Genomic DNA, 27,262 nt, shown 5'->3' with positions numbered 1-27,262 from the left:
TGTAGGCCACAGAATCCTCGGAGGTTGAGAGTTTAAGGAGTGGGAACATTTAGCCCTGTGCATTGAAATGTCATGCTAATGGAGTGGAGAATACTCTTATGGTGCTAGGCTAGTACTGAAAGCTTGGCTTGACCTGTGAGGCACACAGGAGTAATTAGGACATTTGAAGCCTCAGGAAGGGGGCATCTCAGCGGCTTTGACTGTATGTGCTGATCCCACTGCTTGTAGATAGGTCACCCTAACCTTAATATAAATGAACATTAACCAATCATGGGCACTGAGCATTTTGGTTGACAGCCGTTTGCAAAATGTTCTGAAGGGAAGGAGTGACACATACTTAAAGAAAAGTTATGCATTTCATGGAGCAAAAAACAACTTTTGTAAGACAGCTGTGTCAAAAACTGTGTTCCCCTAAACTACATTTGCTGGCTTGTTCTAATTTCAACTTTGACAGCGACACTAGCCTCAAGAGCAGCTAAATGAGTTCTTGCTACATGGGATTTCTCATTTAGAGATGCAGCAATGTGTGCTATTCAATATATATTTCAGCATATGAAAATAGTTTTTAGAGGTCACATACCACCTCTAGCAAGCCAACAGACACACAGTATATGTGTCTGCTTTATAAAATGGCTGAGAACTTTGTATGACCCCCATTTTGCATATCTGTCATTGGCAATTTGCAGCTGTAGCAGTGTCCTGGGCAATGCAGGATAGAGAGAGAAAAAAGCCAATCTACAAAGATGTCAAGGGCACGCTTTGAAATGAGACAGGTACACTCTCTACCCTCCTTTTTCCATCTTCTGTTTCAGCAATAACTGGCATTATTACTGAAATCATCTACAATGATGTCACCAATTTGTAGTTTCTATCCCTAGATAGATTGAAATGATATTATATCTTGTGTGAGTTTGCTCTTTGTGGCTTCTTGGTTTATGTTCTTGTTTGAGAGAGGTTTGAAAGTGTCACAAAGTAAAGGTGGCATAAATAAGTTATGTTTTTTTATGTCTTGTAATGATAGATAACCTTAAGCCCTGACAGAATCTGTAGACTTGTTTTCCGCATTTTCAGAATTGATTCTGGCCCAGTCCACACTAATCCATTTTCGTTTGAAAACTCAATTTTCAGTTTCCTTGCGTCATTGTCTTCCAAAGTATGCAGTAATGGAGAGCTTTTAGAAATTTTCAGTTTTCAGTGAAGGAAAATGTTGTTCCAGTGTGGGAGAGAGGTGTGAACCTTGCAAAATCATTGGATTTTCAAATGCTAATGAATTAATGTGGATGCGGCCTATAAAGTGATAGTTCACCCAAAAAAAATTAATTCTCTCATCATTTACTCACCCTCATACCATCCCAGATGTGTATAACTTTCTTTCTTCTGCAAAATGCAAACAACAATTTTTAGAAGAATATCTCAGCTCTTTAGGTCCATGCAATACAATTGAATGGTGACCAAAACTTTGAAACTCCAAAAATAACTTAAAGGCAGCACAAATTAATCCATACATCTCCAGTGGTTTAATCCATGTCTTCTGAAGCGATCCAATTGATTTTGTGTGGGAAAAGACCAAAATGTAACACATTTTTCTCTATTAATCAGTCCCCTTGGCAAATATGATTTCAAGCTCAAATTCACATCCAAGCAGTATCTCATGCTCTGCGCATGTGTCAAGCACTAGAAAGGGTAATCAAGCTTAAAATTATGATCATGCCTAGAGACTGCTATGGTAAGATGTACAGTGAAAAAGGATTGTTGATTAAACTTTCTTATGGTTTTATGTAGACTTATGGATTACTTTCATGCTAAATGTATGTACTTCTTGGATCTTTAAAGTTTTTCCATTATATGGACTTATAGAGGTGAGATTTTCTTCTAAGAATTTTCATTGTATCTCAGAAGAAGAAAGAAAGTAAAACACTTCTGGGATGGCATGAGGGTGAGTAAATGAAATGAAATTAAATGAATCCTTCCTGCCTGGCAGGTGAATATATATCACTGAAAGCCATTTGCGCCTAGACCATGGGCACTGAGACATACAATAGTGACAGTTCTCAATAAAACTCTCCACGGATTGCTGTGTTTCTTTAATCTCCGTAGGCAGATGATGGCATGAAGCTGGCAGACATTAAAATCCCTTCATCAGCAGAAAGCTCAGAATGTTATTTAGGCGACAGCCTTGCCCGTGCTGAACGTTTCCCTGTTCATACACCCAGCCAGTAATTATTATTTCCATGGCCCTCTCAGCTTTGATCTCCATGGATGATCGTATGCAAAACCATCTGAGAAGGAGACCAGTCGGTTGAATGTTGAGCGGAAGAGACTATTTCGATTCCCTTTTAGGCCTCTCATTCTCTCCCTATCTCATTCATCCTCTCTTTTAGAATAAGTTAATTTCTCAGTATTCCACCTTCAATGAGGTGAATAGGGGAAACAAATAGAAACTTCTGAAGATTTGCACAAGCCTTTCAGACATAAAAAAGGAGAGAAAGAGCTCATTGCTAAAGAGCCATTTCATCAAATCCCACCTGCAAGTGTAAAATGTCTTCATTAGGGCCGGCACTACTAAAGAAAATACCAGCTCTTGCACAATGCCGAAGGTCTGCTCATGACCTTTCCTTGGTTTTAATCATTGCAACTCTTGACAGCTTAATAAGTTGAAGGTGCTGGATTGCAGCCTAACTTAATAAGGCCTCACAGCCCGAGCCTTGGCCACCTATGATTGCTCCCATAAGTCTTTGCACATCTGGTGCCATGTCCTTGGGACAGAACTATTTTCCATAACTTTGTCTGTGCTCTGAAGCCAACTAAATATTTTATAATTTTTTTATATATATTTTTTTTCCCCTGTATTTAAAAATAACAGGAATGTTAAACTGTTAATCAAAATGTGTCTTATTTAACAAAAACATAAAAATAAAATAAATCTGTATTAATGGGATACATGATAAATGAAAAATGTAACAAAACTAATCGTAAAATGACAGTATTATTTACTGAAAAAGTAGCATAATTTTCTCGAATTGAAAAAAATATGTATTTTTTTTGATGGCGATATATCACTGTCAATACATACAAATACTGTTAATAACACTTAAAAATATATATAATTGCAAGAAAATATATGACTAAAGAAATATTTTGTAATTTTACATAACTACTTTACATACATTACATAAACTGAATAAACACGGTTAATGACTATCCTATGAGACAGTTAAAACCTTTCACTTTATCACTACATTTGCATTAATTTAAAGTTCCTAGTCTGTCACTCAATCGACGTTGTGTCGGATGTAGTGACACAAGGGGTCTTTCTTGAGCGCCTCGTGTACCTCTGAACATGAGAAAAGGCCAATGAGAAATTGGCAGACAGAATTTGCATGTCCCACCCCCCGAACATACGGGTATAAAGGGAAGCGGGCGTGCGTCTGTCAGTCAGATTTTTTCTTCGGAGCCGAGCGGTTGTGCAGTAGCAAGCTGAAGTTCACTACTGTTCCACCATTACCAGTGGCTTTCTCCCTCTCTGCACGCTGTGCATTCCACGCCCCTGTGTTTGTTGCAGTGTTTGTAGAGCTCCTCCTTCATCAGGTGGGACCTGCCACCGTGCAACTCCCACGTGTGGCTTGACAACCCATGTGGTGTATTTGCCACATATCACCTCTCCCTAGTCTGGGCAGGATGTGGTCTCCGCAGCGTCTTTTCCCCATGAAAGAATAGGATCAGGAAAGATCACATTCCCTGACGCATTTCATAGCGTTAAGCTGGATGCGTTTCATAGCATGCTAACCTTCAACCAAAAGTCTTGCATCTTAACACACCACCAAAAAATATGGGTTGTATCTCCATATTCTGATTGGCATCGCCAGCAGGTGGGTGTGACTTTAAGACCAAGCCTATACAATCTAGATGTGTCCAATAGAATTTATGTAAAATCTTGAATTGCATAAGGTGAACCCTTGCCTATCTAGATGCAGATTTGATGTTTTTAGAATCCTAGCCCACACTCCCTGCTCCAATACCAAGTTTAAATATTTCTCCCATAATCTCTTGACAGAAGTTAAAGCTCCGTTCCCCAGACTCTGAATAGCAGGGAGTAATACACTGATGACTCATGACCTTGGATCAGTAACGGCTCCGATACTGAAGCTTTTAGACAGATCGAGTATCAGTCCGACGAGCCCGATCCAAATCCGATACTGTGTTAGTCATGTTCGTTACTGTCAAGCTCCAAAAATTACAAAAAAGAACCATAAAAACATTATTAAAGCAGTTCTTTTGACTCATGCATTTAAAAAGCCACTTGAAGACATGAAATAGCTCTGTGAATCTCAAAAGGCTATGTTTAATGAATAAATATGTGCAGCTCATTGCATTAGTGAATGTTGCTGCTCTCAAGAACAGCATCTCAGATGTATATGCTCAGTAGTTCGGTTCACTTGTAATATGCATTTAGAATTGGCACCGGAGGTGCATGCTACCAGAATTTGAATAAGAAGTGAATTAAACTACTGTGAACTTGCCTAAAGAATGTAAAAATCATAGCATGAGGGTTACAACGTGCACAATTTAAATATATTGCTTTTGTATTTAAAAGCCAATAATAATAATATTAATAGCAATGTATTATTATTAGGGCTGTCAATCGATTACAATTTTTAATCAAATTAATTACATGGTGTCCCGAATAATTAATCGCGATTAATCGCTTATACAAATATTTGCTGAGAAAGCCCCTCATATAACAATAACTCAAAATATAATGATTATACATATTTATATGAATTTATAATTATACATAGTTATCTTTAAATATTTAAAATATATATATATATATATATATATATATATATATATATATATATATATATATATATATATATATATATATTCAGATAATTAAAATGCTTTACATTCCTGTAGCAGAAGAGTTAATCATTGATAAGGCCAAACAAAAAGCAGCTTTAGAATACAATGTATTGTTTACTACCATTTTATTGATCATAAGTCAATCATTGGCATACAGTTCACAGCAATCCATTTCACAAGTGAATTTGTCAATCAGTTGGAGATTTATTATGAGGGCTTGTTTAAGGGCCCGTCAATTTACACCTACGTCAGGGTGTGTTGCGTGTTAAACATAAAATGTTTAGGTCACTGTGTCAAGTTAAATATAGTTTAATACTCAATCTTTAAACTCATCTTGAGATCCCTTAGATCGCATTTGCACTCCTTCCAGTGTTTTGAACGCAAGAATGTAACGTATGTTTGCGTTGATCTGCCTACTGAAGTGTTTTCTGCACTGTATAAACAGCTGAAATTTCACTTACTGCCCTCTGGAGTAAACAGGTGGTACTACAAGCTTGCATTTCTCAGGAATCTGCCTTATTATGGTCCGTGGGCATGTGATTAATTGTGTAAATGTTTTGTAAAATTAATCGCACTGAATTAACGTGTTAAATCGACAGCACTAATTATTATTATTATTATTGTCATCATTAGTATTTGTTTACAATTTATAACAATATTTAATTTGAATGGGTTCCAAAAAATAACTGTGTGAATGAAAAGTGGACTGATGTCTTATAGCTAAATTAAACAAATAGAGATCAGAATCATTTAAAGTCCAGATGCAAGTTGAAACATAAAAAAAAGAGGCAAAAATAAAACACTGGTTTCTTTTCTACTGAAGACTTGAAGACTGGAATTACTGTTAATTTTGCTTCTACATTATCCAGTAATAGTTAAAAATAAAGTGTTTCTTAATAAACTGTACATTTATATTGATAGTTCCACACAATAATGTAAAGATATTCTAAACTGATTATTAAAAAACAACAACACTGGTATCAGCTTGGGATCGGTACAGCTGATATTGAGATTTTCGGAATCTGATCAGAAGAGAAAAAGTGGTATCGGTGCATCCCAAGTATTGACCACTCCCAGATTATCTGCTGCTTTAGGGGAGTTTATGCTACCAAAAATAGAAGAGAGCAGGTGGCACAGCTGTAAATACCTAAAGAACTGAGATCTGGGAATCCAAGGATCGCAACACACCGCTCTCGTATAGGTCAGCCATTGTTGCTCAAGGCAACATTTAAATAAGTGTCTGAATTAAAAACTCTGAACGCTTTTTTCCATACTGAGTGCAAATGCGAGATAACAGGGTGTAAATTAACTAATCCAATTAGTTTGACAAAAAGGCTTTGCAATGGTGAAATAGGGGCAAGAACATCCTTTTCAAAACAAAACAAGGGAGAGGCTGTCTCAGGTGGAAGCGACCAATGAGCCAAATGTCTGAGATCAAATGCAAAATAAAAAAAATAAATCTTGGGTAGGCCTAGCCCACCATTGTCAATCGGCCTATGCAACAAACTAAGATATAATCTGGGATGTTTCCCATTCCAAATGAAGGACTTTGCAATGCTGTAAAATTGCTTGAAATAAGAGAGGGGTACATCTATAGGGAGAGACTATAGTAGACAGTTGAATTTTGGAACACAATTCATTTTAAAAATAAAACTTTCCCAATCATAGATAAATGTATTGAAGCCAACCTGCCCAACCAAGCCTTTTTATTATAGGGTCAAAATTAACTTTAACTAAACACAAATTTGCTGGGAAAAAATACCAAAATACTTAATGCCCTGTTTAGGTCACTGGAAGGTGCCCGGCTGGAAAGCCATTACTGGGCAGTAAGCTGTCAGAGCCAAAGCTTCAGATTTAGACCAATTAACTCTGTATCCCGAGAACTTAGATAAGGAATTAATAATTATGTGGAGGCAATGCATATATCTAGTTGGGTCAGTGACGAAAAATAAAATCTCATCTGTGTAAAGCAAAAGCTGATTCGCCACAACTCCCACCACCACCCCTGGAAAACCATCCTTCTTTCTTATCATGGCTGCTAATGGTTCCAGGGCAAGACAGAACAATAACGGGAAAAGAGGGTAACCCTGCTGGGTCCCCCTATCCAGAGTAAAATAATCTGAAATTAATCCATTCATTTGTACCGCCACTACCTGGTGTCTATAAAGTAACTTAATCCAACCAATAAAAGTATTCCCGAAACCCGTAAATTTTTTACATCTTAAAAAGATAATCGTATTTTACCATATCAAACGCCTTTTCGGTGTGCAGTGACCGAGACTGATCATTCTCCACTGGCCACATGATATGAAACGCCTAATGTTACCAGTAGAGCTACGGCCCTGAATAAATCCTACCTGATATATATGTATAAGAGATGTAATAACTTTACTTAATCGGTTGGCCAACATTTTTGACAATTGTTTAATGTCTAGCTGGATCATGGAAATTGGATGGTATCTCTTACACTTGCTTGGATATTTTTCCTTTTTAAGAATCAGACTGATCCGGGCTTGCGTCATGGTAGGCAGAAGCTTTCAATTCTTTAATGATTCCGTATAAATATCTAGCAAAAGTGGAGCCAGTTCTGTAGCATAAGATCTAAACAATTCAGTGGCAAAGCCATCTGTAGGCAGGGCTTTAATTAACTTGCCAAGCCTCCAAGGTTATCTCAGAATCAAGAGACGTGTTTTGCTCAGCCATCAGTTTAGGAAGTTCTAATGGTTCCACAAAGTTTCTAAATTCCTCATCAGTATACGAAGATGTGGAACTATAAAGATCAAGATATAATTATTTAAAAGCATTATTAATATCAAAGACTGAGGCAAATATTTCACCACCAGCAGATTTGGAATGGTAGAAAAATACTCTCTCTGTTTTATATATCTAGCCAGAGGTTTTCCTGCCTTGTTCCCCGACCCAAAGTAAGACTGTCTTGGCCTGAATAGCCAAGACTCCACCTTCCATGACAAAATAGTATTATATATGTATTTCAATCAGGTCAATTATCTGAGGATATTAGACAACATTCGGTGCTTCAGCTCTGCCTTTGCACTTTTAATATTCCCTTCCAACTCCACAAGTTCTTGTGCTTTGGAATTTTTGGTGAATGAGGCATACTGTGTGATCTGGCCCCTAAGAACAACCTTAAGTGCCTCCCAAGCCATGCCCAAAGAGGATACTGAGGACCAGTTGGTCTCCATATAAACATTGATTTCAGCCTTTAGCATTTGTTGGAATTCAATATTTTGCTAAAGGTATACATTAAAGCACCAACTATATGATTTCCTTTTTTCCATATGTGGCAACACCTCTAAACTCACCAGGGCATGATCTGAGACTAAAAGGTTTCCAATTGAGCAATCAACAACAGATTAAATGAGTGATTTATATATAATCTATTCTAGAATAACTCTTATGGACTGATCAAAAAAGTTTATAGTCCCTACCAGATTAGTTCAAAAGTCTCCAAATATCATAAGTTCAAGATATTTACACATCCTGTGAAATGTCAATTTTGCTCTAGTGGGCTTACACACTTTTGCTTCACTAAGATCAAGGACTGAGTCCATCAAAAGATTAAAGTCTCCTCCCAATATAATATCATCAGGGGTGCCAGCGGCTTGCAACTTCACATCAAGATCTTTAAAAAGCCCTGATCATCAATGTTAGATGTATATATATTAGCCAAAATAAGACTTTGCCCCTGATTTTCTGTTAAAACAATAAAGACTCTTCCTAATTTATTTTTAATCTGTTTGAGACATTTAAATTATGTCTCAAAAAGATTACAAGTTGATGCTTTCTTATCAGTGTAATGACTCCCCCAGCTCTTACTTGAGCCAGCACTAAATAAAACATGTTAAAAATGTTCAGCTTCCTGTGGGGAAAGATGCGTTTCTTTAAAAAAAACACTTTATCATATTTAATATGCTTAAGAAGAGAAATAAACGTCCTTCTTTTTATGGGATGCCCCAACCCATTCACGTGGAGACAGACAATCCACTCATATTATCATTTTACATTTTGACATAATAGAAAATAGACTGTGTGTCAAAAACTAAATTATATAGACCACATTCCAACATTACTGAAGTAAGCAACCCCAAACTTCCCCACGAACCAAACAAACAGAAAAAAGAAAAATGTGTGCATTAACCCCGGCTGCAGCACCAACTGGAATCCATCCCTCTAAACTCAAACAGTCCATGTATGCCACAAGAGCCGCCGCGACAACTTTGCAGTTGGAATGCTCAAGTCACAGAGAATGTTTCTATATACATTTTTGAGACAGAATTTCACAACAAAATTATAATCTCTAAAACAAAGTCTAGCCAATAGGCAGAAAAAACACAGAGAACGTTTTGATTCATCCACATAACTGTCACAAAGGTGTGTTCCTCCACAAAACAAACTCCAGCTGCTAGGCATAACCAGCGCAAAAAAAAAAAGAAAAAGAAAAGGCGCTTAGTTTCCTTGGTCTGTCAAACAAATATTCAAATGAGCTGGCCCATTCGGCTGCTACATGAGTGCAACAATTTACCTAATCACTCTAATGTTTTGCAAGAAGTATTCCACAAAACAAACTCCATCCAATAGGGGCATAAGCCCAAAGAATTTTTACATTTGCATTTATGCATTTGGCAGACGCTTTTATCCAAAGCGACTTACAGTGCACTTATTACAGGGACAATCCCCCCGGAGCAACCTGGAGTTAAGTGCCTTGCTCAAGGACACAATGGTGGTGGCTGTGGGGGTCGAACCAGTGACCTTCTGATTACCAGCCCTGTGCTTTAGCCACTACGCCACCACCATTCCCAAAGAACGTGCAGATTCACAAAAAAAACTGTCCTGATGGAGTGTTACTTCACAAAAAAAACTCCAGCCACTAGGCGGAACCAGCACAAAAAGAAACAAAAAAGGTGCTCGGTTGACTTGGACAGTCAAGTGAATGTTCAGTGAGTAAGTCCACTTGCCTACAACGTGAGTACCACAAAATAACATACTCCATTGACTTTATGAAGGAAATCACTGCTGGGGATATGAAAATATTTTACGGCCATCCTTAACATCTATTCTCAATTTGGCCGGGAACCTCAGTTTGCAAAAGTGACCTTCCATTGATGTAAGAGTTTCTTGCATTCCTTGAATCGATCACATTTACATTTATACATTTGGCAGATGCTTTTATCCAAACCCTTATTACAGGAACAATTCCTCCATTGGAACCTGGAGTTAAGTGCCTTGCTCAAGGACACAATGATGGTGGCTGTGGGGATCGAACCAAAAACCTTCTGCTTACCAATTCAATGCTTTAGCCCACTACGCCACCACCACTGCAAATTTTTGGTTCTTAGCTCAGAAAACTGGAAGGAATGGTTATATTATCATTTCATCTAAACAACCATTGTAGCCAAATAGAATTCATATTTCAAAGTTATTAAATTAAAATCAATTAAAAAATTATTAAGATGAATATTGTAGGGTGACCATATGTCCTCTTTTTCCCAGACATGTCCTCTTTATCGGACCTTAAAAAAGCATCTGTCCGGGATTTATAAATTTGCAAAAATGTCCAGGATTCGGCTTTAGTTGCATCATGATGTGCATCTGGTCTAATAATTAATTGTGTGTGCATGCATAAATGTATTGCTTTAACCCCTCTTTGTAAGTCCCGCCTTCTCACACAGCAATTGGTAAATTATAAGAGGCTTGCAGCAACTATTGGACAAATTCCTGCCTGTCAATCTCTCCGTGAAAGCATGAAGCGCTGTTGTGTTCGGCATCAAACAGTTGCTTGACAGTAGAAGCAAATGACAGCTGAGTGGAAACAATGCCCAAATGAATGTGCACAAAAATTCCAATGCTTTCGTCCAGGTCGAGATCTATGAGAAACAGAATGTATGACATGTAAAGCTGGCACATATGTGTCAGTTGCTAATAAAGGTGCAAGTGATTTAGAAGAATACATTAGCTATGCAAAGCATAAAGGGTCAGCAAAAGGTGAACGCGAAATATAAATTAACAGACTACATTTTGCAACCAGGTAAAATAGTTATCACATTTCTTCATTTCCCATGGCCATTCAAAATAATTTTGGAAATTGTTATTTTTTTATATATATTTATGTTATACTAATAGAGTGTCTTTTTCACTGTTTTAAAATTTGCATTCATAATAACATAATAGGGGTCATCATTTTGAACCATATTATCACCCGCGCAAAAAAAAAAGGTGTCCTCTTTTTAAACTATAATCACTGGTATCCGGTAACGGCCATCCACGTGTTCACAAGAGAGTCCAGTTCCGGCGTATGATGTTGGCGTAGCGTAAGTTCCGGTGAGAAGACAACTTTTTTTATTTTTGCCAAGCCCTATTTGTTTGAACCGGAGTACCGGAACTTGACTCTCTTGTGAACGCGAGTGCTGAAGCCAGTCATTATAGTCTATAAAGTTATAAATCTGGATATTTTTCTTACATTCACGCATCGCTTCGCTTCAGAAGACATTTATTAATCCACTGGAGCTGTATGGATTACTTTTGGATGGATGGATGCGATTTTTTGGACTTCAAAATCTAAGGTACCATACTTTCCCATTATAAAGCTTGGAAGAGCTAGGATATTTTCTAATATAACTCCAATTGTGTTTGGCTGAAATAAGAAAGTTATATACAGCTAGGATGGCTTGACGTTGAGTAAATAATGAGATAATTTTCATTTTTGGGTGAACTAACCCTTTAATGAACATGCACCTGTGAAATGGTTGTTAAGACACTATCAGCTTAAAGATGTTAGGCAATTAAGGTCACAGTTATAAAAACTTAGGACACTAAAGAGACCTTTCTACTGACTCTGAAAAACACCAAACTGAAAGATGCCCAGGGTCCCTGTTCATCTGCGTAAACATGCCTTAGGCATGCTGCATGGAGGCATGAGGACTGCAGATGTGGCCAGGGCAATAAATTGCATTGTCTGTACTGTGAGACGCCTAAGACAGCGCTGCAGGGAGACAGGAAGGACAGCTTGATTGTCCTCGCAGTGGCAGACCACGTGTAACAACACCTGCACAGGATCGGCACATCTGAATATCACACCTGCGGGACAGGTACAGGATGGTAGCAACAACTGCCCGAGTTATACCAGGAATGCACAGTCCTTCCATCAGTGCTCAGACTGTCCACAATAGGCTGAGAGAGGCTGGTCTGAGGGCTTGTAGGCCTGTTTTAAGGCAGGTTCTTAACAGACATTACCTACAACAACATCTCCTATGGGCACAGACCCACCTTCACTGGACCAGACAGGACTGGCAAAAAGTGCTCTTCACTGACAAGTCACGGTTTTGTCTTACCAGGAGTGATGGTTGGACTTGCGTTTATCTGCGAAGGATTGAGTGTTACACCAAGTTCTGTACTGTGAAGCGGGATCGATTTGGATGTTGAGGGTCCGTAATGGTCTGGGGCGGTGTGTCACAGCATCATCGGACTGAGCTTGTTGTCACTGCAGATAATCACAATGTTGTGCTTTACAGGGAAGACATCCTCCTCATCATAACATGACCCTCCAGCATGACAATGCCACCAGCCATAATGCTCGCTCTGTGCGTGATTTCCTGCAAGACAGGAATGTCATTGTTCTGCCATGGCCAGCGAAGAGCCCGGATCTCAAACTCATTGAGCATGTCTTGGACCTGTTGGATCAGAGCTCAAATCAGCACTCTGATGCTACACTGTATCTGTATCACTCTGCTTGTGTTTATGCCGTTATAAACTAAAGTGTAAGAGCAGTGCATATGTGTTAAGAGCTACTGATTTGTTGTTTTTGTTTTTTACATTACATATGTTAGCCAGCAGACTGATTAACTAATCAATGGTTTCTATAGTGCTCGACTCTTGCTACAGCAATATAGGGAGAAATACCCCTGGACGTTGGATGCTATTTTTCCACTGAGAAAGCTGATCTTCAGAAAGCTGACAGCATCTCTGCTTGGGAGTGGAAACAGGTGGTCGCACATATTCCGTCTCTCTCTCTCTACACACACACACACACACACACACACACACACACACACACACACACACACACACACACATACACATACACACTTATCCATCCTTGTTTATCCAATAACTTGTTTGAAATAGCACAAGCCATAATACTATTTCTGAAGTGACATTTTTTAATTACTAACGGAGGCTTGGATGCATCATTCTGATAGTAGTTCTATGCTCAAATTATTTTTTATGACCGTACTCAGTTTTTCCTCATTTTAAAAAATGTACTTGTTCATTGAACTGTTGCATATAAGCAATATCACACTCGCAGTTGTGCAAATCACAGTAGTGCTGATGTAGGGCCATATCACACTCTTGCTCATGTGATATTGCTTAAATAAATAAATGGTCTTAGATTTACAGTATTTTTTTTTTTGTAATAACAATAGTAATTATCTGTACTTAAGCTTTTCTTTATCGTTCATATTTATTATTCTGTGTTTTAGAGGTGTATGATTATATTCTAACAATGTTAATAGTAAAAGATTTCACTGAATAATGGGGAGTAATAGATGTTAATTATGGTATTAATAATTAGTGTTTTTTTTTTATAATTTTTTACAGTTTATCTATGTTTTTAATCCGACAGTATTTTCTGTTTTTCGACAGACATTTTCCGGCACCCCTGCTGCCAGAAAATTACAGTATTACACTGCTGCTTGCAATAGGTTTCTTAACGCAGGAATGAAACAGTGCATTGTGTCACACTGTGGCAGGACCCATCCACCTGATGTCAGACATGGATAAAGACTTCAACATCGCCCCTATACGAATATTCAACCTATTAAATATCCAGTAATTTATGGGTGAACTTTGTAAATCATATTGTCATGTTTAATCTATCCCAGCAATGTGTATTTTTACACAGAATATATGCTCCCCTTATTCTGGAGTTTATTACGTTATAGATGAATTACTCTCCTTTTATGATACACATAAGCTCGATAATGCTGTAAGCAGTAAAGACAAGGTTTTATGGAGTTTTTTTTTTCACTTATAGGTTTAGATCCACTCTAAACCTATAAGTCTGAAATAAGGATATATTTTCAAGCATTATTTCACTACTACCAGACTCCTAATTGTTGATAATAGACACTTGCATAAGTGACATCATCATTTGAATTGAAATGCGTATCCTTGCATCAAAGGCAGCTGCATATTTTCACTATTAAAAAATATATAGCTTTTGTGAGTTAATTTTATCCTTACCAGAGGTGGTAAAGAGTATATTGATTATATGATGAGGATTGCTATTTTAGTGTTAGATATCTGTTATACTCTGGCAAATAAAATATCTGACTCAGTCACATCTTACTTATACTTATATGGGAATACACATCATTTTTATGTAAATGTCACATTTAACACTATATATTTTTTTAATTACTGGAATATTTTAGTGTGATTGCTATGAATAGCAATGTTTAATTTGTGGATATAAGTTTGTTGTTGGCGACAAATACTCCATGAACTGGATGGATGGATGGATGGATGGATGGATGGATGGATGGATGGATATTTTAATTTCCTAACTTTCCAATGTGGATTCAGATACACATTACTTAGCTAACATTAGCCTACCAACAAGTAATAGATCTAAATTGTTATTTTGTCTCTTATGGTCAGGGTTGGGGAGTAACAAAATAAAAGTAACGGGATAATGTATTTAAAATACAAAATATAAGTAACTGTATTACACTACAGTTACAATTTAAATAATTGTTAATAACAATACAGTTAAATTCAAAAATAATTTGTATTACTGAAGAGATTGCTTTGCATTTTATTGTCATTTGTTTCATTTAATATTTATTCCTTTCAGATGGAAAACATTTATTCATATAAATGATGTGATCCAAAGTGCATTTGAAAAGCGGTGAAACACTTTCTTATGATGTGTTACATTCATATGAGCAGACAGAGAAGTTTGATTTAAGTTTGAGCAGAAGAAATAGAAATAAACCTTGTGTAAATTGTCAGCTTTACGCTAAGCTATAAATGCTATTTCTAGCCATTTTACATGCACGTTACCAGACACGATCACATTTTTTTTATCAAGAAAATTCATGTTGGATCATAATTTCTTGTTTCAAGTAAGACCTTTGATATATTGGCAAAAATAGTATTATTGATAATATTTTTTTTTTATTGTTTTCCTGTAAAAATATCAAGAAATCCTTAAAACAAGATCAATTTGATTTATCTTGTTTTAGAAACAACATTGCATAAGATATTTAGGTTTTTAAGAGAATGTATTTGTAACATGTGTATTTTGTCTTACTGTACTGGCAGAGTTTTTATAGTCAAAACAAGTGAAAAAATCAAACAGTGCTGAAGAAGTAATCCAAAATATTTAGATTACGTTACTGACCTTGAGTAATCTAACGGAATATGTTACAAATTACATTTTACAGCATGTATTTTGTAATCTGTAGTGGAATACATTTCAAAAGTAACCCCCAATCCTGCTTATAGTGCAGTGCATTATCTGATATTTCTTTAAAATATGTTGTGGTTAAGGTTTGGGTTAAAGTAGGCTACAATATTATATATAATTTATGCCATGTTCCTGATATGCTCATATGATGATGAATCAGTTGAGTAGCCCTCGCACTTTTAAGTCACTTTGAATGGTCTTGATGACTTGGCCACCACAATAATTTTATATTTCTTAAATGTTTTCTGTACACTGATTGAATGCATATGAGAATTAATTTAAGATACATAGGAAGAGGCTGAGGTTCATAAACTCCTTTAGCTTGTTAGTGTAAGATATAGTTGCTCATTAGAAATATTCCTTTATTTCCGTGGTGTGTGTGTGTGTGGGGGGGGGTTTGGGTGGTTTACAAAAACGTTTTTAGGTTGCAAACTGGTAATTACAAGGATGTTAAAAGCACTTGACTTGATATTATACTATAAATGTGGTTTATGAGGACATTTCCCCATAGTTTAGATCGATTAAAAAACAAACTAAACAATGTTCAAAATGTTTTGTGAGGGTTAGGGGAGAGAATCTAGGGGACAGCATGTATAGTTTGTACAGTAAAAATCATTATGTCTATGGAGAGTCGCCGTAAGGATAGCTGCACAAACATGTGTGTGTGTGTGTGTGTGTGTGTGTGTGTGTGTGTGTGTGTGTATGTGTGAGCGTGTATTTATCACTTTGTGGGTACCAAATGTCCCCATAAGGATAGTAAAACCCGAAATTTTTGACCTTGTGGGGACATTTTGTCGGTCCCCATGAGGAAAACAGCTTATAAATCATACTAAATTATGTTTTTTGAAAATGTAAAAATGCCGAAAGTTTTCTGTGAGGGTTAGGTTTAGGGGTAGGGTTAGGTTTAGGGGATAGAATATAAAGTTTGTACAGTATAAAAACAATTATGTCTATGGAAAGTCCCCATAAAACATGGAAACACAACGTGTGTGTGTGTGTGTGTGTGTGTGTGTGTGTGTGTGTGTGTGTGTGTGTGTGTGTGTGTGTGTGTGTGTGTGTGTGTGTATAGATCTAGGCTGACATCTGACCCTGTGTTTAGAGTTGAAGGCACAGGAGGGATTTCAGCAAACGCAGTTTTGATTTTCTGTCATCCTGGCTGGAGAGCCTTGCATCTTGGCAGACGAGAGAGATAAACAGAGGAGGGACATGTAGAGTAAGAGAAGAAGAAAAGAAAAAACAATAGCCTAGAAGGGGGATCATAATTTCCTCTGTGAGGAGATGCTCACACCAGAGTGAAAGAAAATATAAATTATGATACAATTTATTGCCATACGAGCAGAGAAAATCATTATCCTTAGCCGTCTTGTTACCTTTTATTATCTAGAGAACAAATTTGCTGTTTTCATCACAAAATTGTGTTCTAGACAGTTACATTTACAAGTTTGTATTGCTCAGAGGTTGCTCTTTTAAAGCTCAGGAGGATAGGAGTTCTCTATTTAGTTTCATTTAACTATCAACTTTCTCACAGATGTTTGTCCTGAAATTGCTTAGGAGCAACACAAATTTGATAATTAAGACAGTTGTTGACATACAGCAAGTCACGGCTGAGAAGTGCACAATACAACCAAATAAAGCAAATAAAATCTGAAAACACAATGGAAATAAAGCTACAACAAAATAAGGCCACAACACACCGGAAAATCCCCAGCATAACAGAAATAAGTCTGGCTATTCTCCGTTGATCTCTCTTATCAATTAATTATCAATTACGATGTTTCCATTCACAGAACTGCCACTCACTGGATGTATTTTTATTTTATTTTTGCACCATTCAAAGTGAATTCTAGAGACTGGTGTGTGTGAAAATCCCAGGAGATCAGCAGTTACAGAAATACTCAAACCAGCCCATCTGGCACCAACAATCATCCTTGTGATCATCTAATACACACCCGGCCCCAATCAGGCTAATCAAGCCTCCGAGAGGGATAAAGGCCGACTGCGGACGGTGGTCTGAGAGAGAGAGAGATCGTTTACAGGCAGCTGCCCTTAGTGTGTTTGTCTCTTTTGGTTAGGTTCTTAATAAAATACCATTTATATTGTTCCCGCCTCCTCCTTCCCTGGTTTTTGGCACCAGTGTAAAGTGATTAAGGGAAAGGAGGAGGCGAGAACCATCTTGATAATATAAATAATCGTTTTAATGTATACTATATATAATTTTTTTGTGTTGTATATTATTAATTTTGTCCTGTTGTTGTTAAATTCCATGGTATTGTATCTTATTTCTATTGTGCTGTGGTTTTTCGTTGTGTCGTGTCTTAATTTTGTTGTGTTGTGGCTTATTTTCATTGTGTTTTCAGCTTGTATTTGCTTTGCTTAATTGGTTGTGTTGTGCACCCCTCGGCCACTGCAGCAAGTATAGAACTATAACATTTATGTGGCTAGCTTAACTCAAATAATTTGATCTTGGAAAAAACAAAATGAGAAATGATTCAGTTCATATTGAAATCACTGACTTATGATTGCATACTTTTGTATCTTGGCAAATCTGAGCAGTGTGTGATGTCATTGTTGAGATGACATCTGAAAGTCCAGAGGAGACATATTTGAGATTGCCTATTTCTTTAGAGAAGCAGGACGTTGAAGCAACAGTTTCCATTTCCCATTTTTCTTTCTGAGAGTACTGACCAACTCTTTATTTCAGTTTTCAATAAATAAAAAAGGTGGTTAACTTTGAATGTTTCCTCTCTTTGAGGAAACGTCAAATGCATTGGAAGTGATCAAATTGTAAAAGAGAAAGAGAACAAAGAAACTATGCTCGAGGCTATGACCCGGACATCTTCAAAGGCTGGACCTAGAGGCGCTCTCACTCTCTGTCTATCTGTCTGTCTGTATCTCATTTTCGCTCTTTGTTTTCCCTTTTTAACTTCCCATCATCACCGCACTATTTGTCTGTCTGTCTGATGTTCATTAGCAGCTTGACCCGTTATAGCTCTCTGTGTGAGAGATGTCTCTGTGTTTTACCCTCTACCAGAGTAATGAACCTGCCTCTTTTTTGCACTACCTTTCCATCTGATCTCGATTAACAGAACTGAGCACCTCAGTCAATCCCTGTTCTCTACAGTTCAGCTGGAGATGTTTTAATGAGGCTTTCCATTTGCTCCCCTTACTTCACTTTGCACTGTTATCTTATAACTTATTCCTTTTTAATTTCCACACACAAGGTTGTGTGGGACACGTGGAGAACCATATTTCATTTTATTTATTTTAAAATGAAGTTCTTCAGTTTATAGTTCTTTATACATCCACCCTGTACTGTATTATACCCATGAAATGTACATGTAAATAGGCTTTTTTACTGTTGCCATGGGCAATTTATTCACTTGTGTTGTGATATTACAGTCAAAAGGACTCCAAAACCACACGCTTCATCAATATTTTTTGTTGTCATTATCTATTTATGTACTTGTAATGATAACATGATGTGCTAGAGTGTGACCTCATGTTTCTGCCCTAGGCATAATTTCACACTTATATCTGATTTTTAATTAATGCCACATTTCTAAATACCACTGTATTTAGCAGTGAGCATTCAAATTCTCACATGAAAAAAATCCAATAAATTATACTTCTACTTTAAACGCCTTGTTAGGGTAAGATATAGTTGCTCATTAGAAATATTCCTTTATTTCCTTTCTCTCTGTTGAGGACCAAATTAAAACGGAAATTGTGAGGCAGCTGTTGAAGAGGCTCTGTGCAGGTCCCTGCCTCTAGGGCTTTTTTTATATCACTGCTGACAGAGGTTCCTGTGAATGATTGGAAATGTTTCATCAGTCACAAGGCATTATGTGGTGGACTGAAAGCCACATTAAACTTTTCAGTTACTCCTTCAATGGCTCACTTTTATTGTTCGCCTCTTACTCACTGAACTATCCAACGCATACCGCTCTGGAGGACTTTGCAAACGTTTTGTTCCATTTGAGCAGTCCTAGCCTAGGTTTGAATATAAAAACAAATCACACCACATGCCTCTGAATATACTTTATTTTAAAGGGATAGTTCACAGTAAAATTAAAGTTCTGTCATGATTTAATAACCCTCATTTTGTCCCAAAGCCATATTAATTTCTTTCTTGCATGGAACACAAAACGAGATGTTAGGCAGAATGCTAGGGACTGAGTGGGGACTGAGGCTGTTATTCTGCCAAACGACCCCTTTTGTGTTCAATCTGGACCAAGATGAGGGTGAGTACTGGTGACAGAATTGTCATCTTTGGGTGGAAACGTAATAAACGTAACAATATAAACTGCTGAAGAATGTGCAATGAGTGTATATCTGCACATATTTGCTTCAGTTTATACATTTCCATAATGAACTACATATGTTTTGGTATGATTAATATCACAGAAGAGTGTCAATGATATTGCTGCATATTTTGCTGACGTGAGAGAAAAGTCACATTGCGAACGTTTACTACATGCATTAAAAGCAAACTGTCAGTTTCAAGTGCCAGCAAAGGAGTCCCAGGCCTGCAAAAAAGGACATACCTTTTCTCCTTACTGGGGATTTTGATTGGATAATGTGCTTAATTTATTATCCACACCTCTCCATTAGAATCTCCCCTTCATTCCTAGAGGAGCTTGGAAAACCCAGCCACCGTCCTCTTCCTCTCAGCATGTAAAGACGATACTATATCCTGTGTAAATACATCTTTACTTCACTCAAGGCCCATCCATTCATATTCATTAGACTCTATCTTCACTCCATAAAGTGCTCCAAGCTTGTAAAAATACTCTATTTCTGCTTATTCTCGGTGGGATGACAGGTAAGTGAGTGTCTGTGGCCATCTGAAGAGTTTGGAATTGATTCATTTGGATTTGGCCGTGGAACTGATTGGTTTATGGGTTTGGAGGACTGTGCGACATCTCAATATGGGTTGGTGCTTATGGTCCAAACTATAAACCATTACTGGGACATGTATGACAAGGATTTCCATTAGGATTATGTGTTTGTGGTGCCTTCATCGCCCATGCAGACATGCAGACATCAAACCAGACATCCGGACGATCTAGTTAAAGGATGAAATATAAACATATATATTCCCCTTTTTTTAGAGATGAGTTACTTTACAGTAAGCTCTTATGAAAAATTCTTAACATGTCTTGCTTTTATGTGAGTGTCAGAATTGGGAATCTACTGTGTTGCTTCCCAAGGTACATGCAAGTCTTCGCTTAAAGTACCCAAACTACAGACAAGTCGCCAATGAGTTACTTTACAGTAAGCTCTTATGAAAAATTCTTAACATGTCTTGCTTTTATGTGAGTGTCAGAATTGGGAATCTACTGTGTTGCTTCCCAAGGTACATGCAAGTCTTCGCTTAAAGTACCCAAACTACAGACAAGTCGCCAAGGAGTTACCTGCAATACAAGCTGTTAACAAATAAAGTCTTTAAAGAAATATAATATTTTAAATAATGTAACTCTGGATAATAATATCTGCAAAACACAATTTATCTTGCACAAAAACAATGGTTTTAAATTGAACATAAAAACCTCATAAATACATTTAAACTACATACAACTCGTAAAACTAGAAACATTTTCTACAACTGAATAAAAAAACATAGTGATTAACTAAATATTTTTCTTTGCCCTGAAGCGTTCTTTGTTTACATTTGTTCAAGGTCACTCTATAGTTTTAATGTATAGAACATAATTAATCTCGACAAACTATATATTATTAAAACATTCTAAGCCTCAGTCATCGATGTAAGACCACTGCTTTACAGTAGAAATGTTACTGCCAGAGTAATTTCTTAATTTATGTCAATATGTCAAAATATCAAAGCGAGCATTATTAAAATGAAACCGTTATAAAATACGCACCATTATGTACCTTTGAATGATTGAAATATCCCTCTGTTTTGTCCCAAGCAGGCTTCAGTGAACAACATCCAATAGAACATACAGTGTTGGGGAATCTACTTTGAAACTGTAGTTTGACAAGCTACAAAGTACTCATAATTTTAAGTAGTTGCTACAGTCAAGCATACTTATGAAAAAGTAGTTAGCTACACTTCAATTTACTAAAACAAAGTAGCTAGCTACATTGAAACTACTTAATGAGGTAATTTTTTATGTTACTATCAAACCAATAATATTAATAACAAAATGTACACTAATGACATTTATTAATGAATGTATTAATTAAATAACTTTAATTTGTTTAATTAATGAAGTGCTTCGAGAGGCTCATCATGAGGCACATTAACCCTCTGGGGTCTGAGGCTGTTTTGAGCCCTGGATAAGTTTTGACATGCCTTGACATTTGTGCTTTTTTCAGTTGCTTAAAAACATATTAATGGCTAAAGTCTGATAACACTGTATTCAGCACAAACTGGGATAAAATAATATGTGAGCAACATGTGTGAACATGTTTGTATTTTTGAGAAAATAAAATGTATGCATGGTTTTTGAAAAAACTAAAATTTTAAATAATTGAAATAAGGCCATACAACACATAATATATATTTGTCCAAAATACTTTTGAAAACTGGATCTGGTAGCCTAGAGTTTTTGCTACAAAATTATGTGAAAACCATCCTGATCACTCATTCATACAAAACAATTTAGTAATTGAACTTTTGTAAGACAATTTTAGTGTTGAAAGGTCATATGCGAGGAGGCATGAACGATCATGAATATTGATTGTAATTCACACCTGAAGAGACAAAAGACACCTCCCCTGGGCCTATCAATGAGGAATGTGACAGAAAGAGAATGAATGTGAGGAGACTTAATTTTATACTTAAAATAAGTAATATAATAATAATAATAAGTAATCTGACTATACATTTTCTTTACATAAAGACTTAACTTAATTTTAGACCTACACTACCATTTAAAAGAAGTCTCTTCTGCTCACCAAGACTGCATTTATTTGATCCAAAATAAAGTAAAAACAGTGATATTTTGAACTCTTTTTACAATTTAAAAGAACAGTTTTCTATTTGAATATATTGTAAAATGCAATTTGTGATCAAAGCTGAATTTTCAGCATCATTACTGCAGTCTTCAGTGTCACATGATCCTTCAGAAATCATTATAATATGCTGCTTTTCTAATATGGGCATATTTAAAGTGCATTTTACTCATTTAACCTGGACACATATTTTCAAACACAAGCTTTGTTGATGATAATGAGGCAGCATAAACACTAGTTAAAATATAATCTAAACATTCATATTATTTTTATATCATATTACATATCAATTTATATCATACAGCATACAATTTAAATACCTGCTTTAGCCGAAATAACATTTAAATGTAACTAAAACTTGCTTATTAGGATATATTTCAATCTCTGAATCCTGGCTGGCAAGTCTGGAAACAGTCCCACTAGTAAAATATGTACATTTTTATATAAAATAGCATGTCAACTAATGAAAACGAAATGACTTACTCGTCCGAAATTGTATCCTCGGCTGGATAAACTCTCTCTTCAAAATACAAATGTTCATCGGAGTCCCGCTCTTCTTCTGAGGAAAATGTTAACTCTTCCTTACTATCCAGGAGTTTCATCGCCTGTGTATCGTTACAAACATGCAGAAAAGTTGAGTTGTGTTGTCTTTACATTAAACCTCACCGTTGGGGGCATTTACCATTTGCCTTGATCGTCTCAGCACATTAGCGTATAAATAGCACGCTCTGCTGGTGGGTGTGATCACATTAGCTTTAATGAGTTGAGCCAGAAGAAACTGTACATCGCTTTGTTTCATACAGATTACATTGCAGGAGAATATTTGTTTTAAATTTGAATTGTTTTATTTAAAAATAGACATTTGAAGCTTTCTTTAGACATATGCTTCATTGTGTGATAAGTATTTGCGGAGTTTCAGTTCATTTTTGTGACGTGTTTCAGAAATTTGCTCGTGAACACAGAGACATCTGATAGCTCACCCTTTTTATTTTCTTTATTTTACAAAAGCACATGGTGTTGTTGTTATTGTGAGTGTACACAAATAAAAGTAGACACTTTATAGTTTCTAATTATGTCTTACACTTATCTGTATACCCCAAAATAACAGAGTATATTAAGTTGTTTCCGCTATAATGACGAAAATATGCTAAGACCCAGCTGCCCCCCTCACTAGACCCACTGCAGTTTGCATATCATCCAAACCGTTGAAACCGTTCATCGCCACCACCCTCCATCTAGTCCTCACCTACCTAGATAAAAAGGACTCGAATGCTGTTCATACACTTCAGCTCAGCATTCAACACAATAATTCCTCAGTACCTGATTGGAAAGCTGAACCTGCTGGGCCTGGAAACTCCCTCTGCAACTGGATCCTGGACTTCCTGACTGGGAGACCTAAGTCAGTCTGGATCGGGAACAGCATCTCCACCATCTCAGTCCACTGCTGTTCACTCTGCTGACTCACGACTGTGCAGCAATGCACAGCTCGAATCACATCACCAAGTTTGCCGATGACATGACCGTGGTGGGTCTCATCAGCAAGAATGACTAGTCAGCATACAGTGAGGAGGTGCAGCGGCTAACAGACTGGTGTAGAGCCAACAACCTGTCTCTGAATGTCGAAAAAAAAAAATGGTTGTTGACTTTAGAAGAGCACAGAGTGACCACTCTCCGATGAACATTGATGGCTCCTCTGTGGAGATCGTCAAGAGCAACAAATTCCTTGGTGTTCACCTGGCGGAGAACCTCACCTGGTCCCTCAACACCAGCTCTATTACCAAGAAAGGCCAGCAGCGTCTCTGCTTTCTTCGAAGGCTGAGGAAAGCACATCTCCCACCCCCCATCCTCACTACATTCTGTAGAGGGACAATTGAGAGCATCCTGAGCAGCTGCATCACTGCCTGGTTTGGGACGCGCACCATATCGGGCCGCAAAGCCCTGCAGAGGATAGTGAGGACAGCTGAGAAGATCATCGGGGTCTCTCTTCCCTCCATCAAAGACATTTACAAAAAACACTGCACCCGAAAAGCAACCAGCATTGTGGATGACCCCACACACCCCTCACACAAACTCTTAACCCTCTTGCCATCTGGCAACAGGTACCGAAGCATTCGGGCCCTCACGGTCAGACTGTGTAACAGCTTCTTCCCCCAAGCCATCAGACTCCTCAATACTCAGAGACTGGTTTGACACACACATTTTGTCAATTTATAACTGGCTTCTACCTCAATAACTGCTATGTGCATAGAACACTATCTCATAGTATGTAATGTTTACATTTGGCATTTTTAGAAACTTGTCATCTTTTGCACTACTGTGTACTGGTCGGCACTGCACTATCTCTTACTGTGTCTATTGTCCTGTTCATTGTTAGTAATTTATTGTACTGTCCCATACATTTTGCATGTGCACTTTATATAGGTATGTTATTTAGTCTGTGTAGTCTCATGGGGTTCTGGATTTGTCCTATGTTGTTTTATGTAGCACCATGGTCCTGGAGGAACGTTGTCTCGTTTCGCTGTGTACTGTACTAACTGTATATGGTTGAAACGACAATAAAAAAACACTTGACTTGACTAAATATATTAAATGTATACATTTAATACATTTAATGAATAGTAACATTAATACAGTTAATAATGACCATTAAATAATATACAACAGTATAAAATAAAAACCAAAAAGATCAGATGTCATTAAAAAATATTTTGTGTACTATATGTCACACTTTTCAGTTCTGCTGTGGCCAGGAGCAGCCTACTTCCCTAAAGATCCAATTTTTATGACAAAATCTCTGTATAGCTGTCAATGGAAAGGAGGAGGCGAGAACCGGCTTGGCAATATAAATAATATTTTAATGAATAACTTAAACCAAAAGATAAACACACACATGACAGACATGTCCGTTAACTATCTCTCTCTCGTCGCAACACTGTCTGCCATTGGCTTTTATTCCTCGGAGGCTTAATTAGCCTGATAAGGGACCGGGTGTGTATAATCACGACCCGGCCCCGCCCTCCGCCCTGCCACATTCTCCTTGGGCTGGCATATTTTGTTCTTGTCACATAAAATTTAGCATGGATAATATGTGAATAGAGACTCAGGGCTTGTTCATGATATGTAATTTTTTTAAACTTTTTTGCCATTGACATGCAAGTGCTAGCTTCATAGGTCACATACAGAGGTTGCTTTACAAATATTTGTTCGCTTTGTTGAGATCCAAAAAAAGTGGTTGAATGGTCATCCTAGATTAGGCATCGGGAACCTATGGGACGCAAGCCACAAGTGACTCTTTGTTAAAAATCAAGTGGCTCCCTGGGTATCTCACCATTCACATGATCGTTTAAAAATTTATATAGATAATTTTCCAGCAGAACGTGTGGGTGCGATTGCAAAGCTTGAAGTCAATGACACTGTTTTGATTTCCTTTCCCCTGAATTTGACGTACAGCTACTCCTGGTGAGCAAGGTTTGAAATGAACACCCGCCACATGCAGATTTTTCATGTAGAGTATTTTGCTGTTGTACCAGCCACTGTGGAAGGCGACCTGAAAGACTTCTCGGAGTGATATATTACAAGAAATTAGACACAAAGACGCCTGTTTGACGAAACTTGGTTATATTTTGAAGAACAGATGAAAGAAATGCTTATCTGAATTGATGTGTGTGCGTGGTGAGCTTTGAGTACAATGAAAGCGATTATCCTAGACATGCACTTTCATAGTTCTGGGTCTCGTTTCCCAATAACTATTGACCTTAGCTGTTAAGAGTTTTTTTCTACGAGCGATTTTATGAATATTTTTTTTATGTGTACTCGGGGTGAGATATAGCACTCGCAAAATGCGATTTCCTCAGCTCTGTTTGTTTATATGCCTAAAGAAAGTCAGTATAATATATTATTTATATAAATATGTTATGGATATAACTTGTCGATAACTTTACAATAAAGTTGAGCTATTCTAACAATTTTTTCCACTTGACAATTATTAATTCTGACTGTTGGAAAACACACTTTATGTGTCATCTTTCAAAAGAGACCACAGTTATCTTTGTAGTACAAAGGAGTGATTAACACCCCTTCAATTTTGAGTTGGAATTTTTGGCTTGTGGTCAAAAAATAGGGGAACAGGTTAACAGGTTAAAAAAAGAGCATGCAGTGACTTTACATGAACTATTTAAATGAACGATTCACTAAATTGGACATTCCAATGCTGCTTATTTGTAAATTAGTAAATAATTTATCGTAATCTGTTCATTTCCATGAATTGTCTATCTTTCCATCTATTTTCCTAGATCCACTTATCCTATATATTATTGCAGGGTTGCTGGAGCCTGTCCCGCTACCTCAGGCCAAAGGCAGGGAAACAAGCTGAACAGGCGGCAAGTCCATTACAGAGCTCACACATATACAATAGACAGTCAAACAGACTCACACTCTCACTAACACCTATGGCCAATTTAGAGTTTACAGTTCACCAGACCTGTATATTTTTGAACTTTTGTGGAAACCAGAGCCTTAAGGAACCAATTCTCTAAATTGTTTTGGATTTCCCAACCCTTCGGGATGGTTTGTTGAGCACATATGATTGCTGCTTCGGTGTGCTGCATTGACAATACAAAGTGATACAGAATGTAGCATTTTGTGATACTACAGTACTTATTGGGAAAAAGTAGCTTATTATTGGAAAAGTTTCACTATTTTAAAAACAGCTGCACTACTGTCACACTACTCAACACTAGTCAAACTATAGTGTCACTATTTGTTGTTAGTTACTCCTCAACTCTGGTAAGAATGCTATGTACACAAATCTTTTAATGCAATGCTTATGTAGAATATTAAAAAGTATAACTCTGAGACCCTCACAAAAAACAAACAAACAAACTTTGTTCTGTAATTATTTGGCTTAAATCATTGTCATATAGAAGAAAT

The 27,262-nt window shown here is 37.0% G+C and overlaps 1 long non-coding RNA gene across 1 annotated transcript; it reads left to right on the top strand.

The window, feature by feature from the left end:
- The first annotated feature begins 686 nt into the window (after positions 1–686).
- Positions 687–14,210, top strand: LOC127629998 (uncharacterized). The gene is made up of 3 exons (XR_007968817.1): positions 687–773; positions 12,747–12,866; positions 13,528–14,210. It is a non-coding gene; the product is annotated as an uncharacterized LOC127629998 (long non-coding RNA).
- The last annotated feature ends 13,052 nt before the right edge of the window (positions 14,211–27,262 follow it).

Source organism: Xyrauchen texanus, chromosome 3 (genome assembly GCF_025860055.1).
Source record: "Xyrauchen texanus isolate HMW12.3.18 chromosome 3, RBS_HiC_50CHRs, whole genome shotgun sequence".
Taxonomy (NCBI): Eukaryota; Metazoa; Chordata; class Actinopteri; order Cypriniformes; family Catostomidae; genus Xyrauchen; species Xyrauchen texanus.
This window is presented reverse-complemented; position numbering and strand designations above follow the sequence as displayed.